Source organism: Misgurnus anguillicaudatus, chromosome 22, assembly GCF_027580225.2.
Source record: "Misgurnus anguillicaudatus chromosome 22, ASM2758022v2, whole genome shotgun sequence".
NCBI lineage: Eukaryota > Metazoa > Chordata > Actinopteri > Cypriniformes > Cobitidae > Misgurnus > Misgurnus anguillicaudatus.
Genome location: NC_073358.2, coordinates 37,700,821 through 37,701,929, shown reverse-complemented (window position 1 = coordinate 37,701,929; position 1,109 = coordinate 37,700,821).

Sequence of the window (1,109 nt, the reverse complement as noted above, 5' to 3'; positions counted from 1 at the left end):
TGATAAAATAGTTATGTATATAATATTGCATTTCTGTTAAGAGATCCATCTAAAAGTCCCACACTGTACCTTTATAGGGACACTCCACTTTTTTTGAAAATATGCTCATTTTTCAGCTCCCCCTAGTTAAACATTTGATTCTTACCATTTTGGAATCCATTCAGCTGATCTCCGGGTCCGGCGCTAGCACTTTTAGCATAGCTTAGCATAATCCATTGAATCTGATTAGACCGTTAGCATCACGCTAAAAACAACCAAAGAGTTCCGATATTTTGCCCATCCAAAACTTAACTCTTCTGTAGCTACATCGTGCACCAAGACCGACGGAAAACCAAAAGTTGTGACTTTCTAGGCAGATATAGCTAGGAACTGCCTGCTGCAGCCACAATACATCAGCAAAGTCCCTGATTACCACGCCAGAATGAGAGTATAGTTCCTAGCCATATCTGCCTAGAAAATCGCAGCTTTTAATTTTCTGTTAGTCTTAGTACACAATGCAACCACAAAAGAGTCAAGTTTCAAATCGGAAAAATATCCAAACTCCTTGGTTATTCCCAGCGTGATGCCAACGGTCCAATCAGATTCAACAGACTATGCCAAGCTATGCCAAATGCCCTAGCGCCAGACCCGGAGATCAGCTGAATGGACTCCAAAAAGGCAAAAATGTTGACAAAGACAATGTTGTACAGTTTTGTCATTAACAAGAAAACAGCGTTTAAAATGGTTATGCTAACAGTCTACATTTGTAGTTATATAACATATCAAAGACACTTTAGGACCCATTAAAAGTGTACAAGCTCCACTGTAGCTAATATGGTCATTGATGATGCAATTAATTCATTAATTATACCTGCGGATTATACCCTTTGAATATTAAGGAATTAAATGAAGCGGCCTGGGAAAAGGGAAATCTGCCAACATAGATCCGGAACAGGAATTGTATTCATTATGCAGGAGCCCTGAGTACATCCCTTGGTACTCCGCTAAGTTGTTTCCAAGCAACAGTCGAAAACTGTCACATGGGGATATACCTGCACCCACACAGAGTGTCTGAACCGAGGGAGAGCGAGAGCAGGAAGAGTAAACAAATAATACTCAAAACACATTGA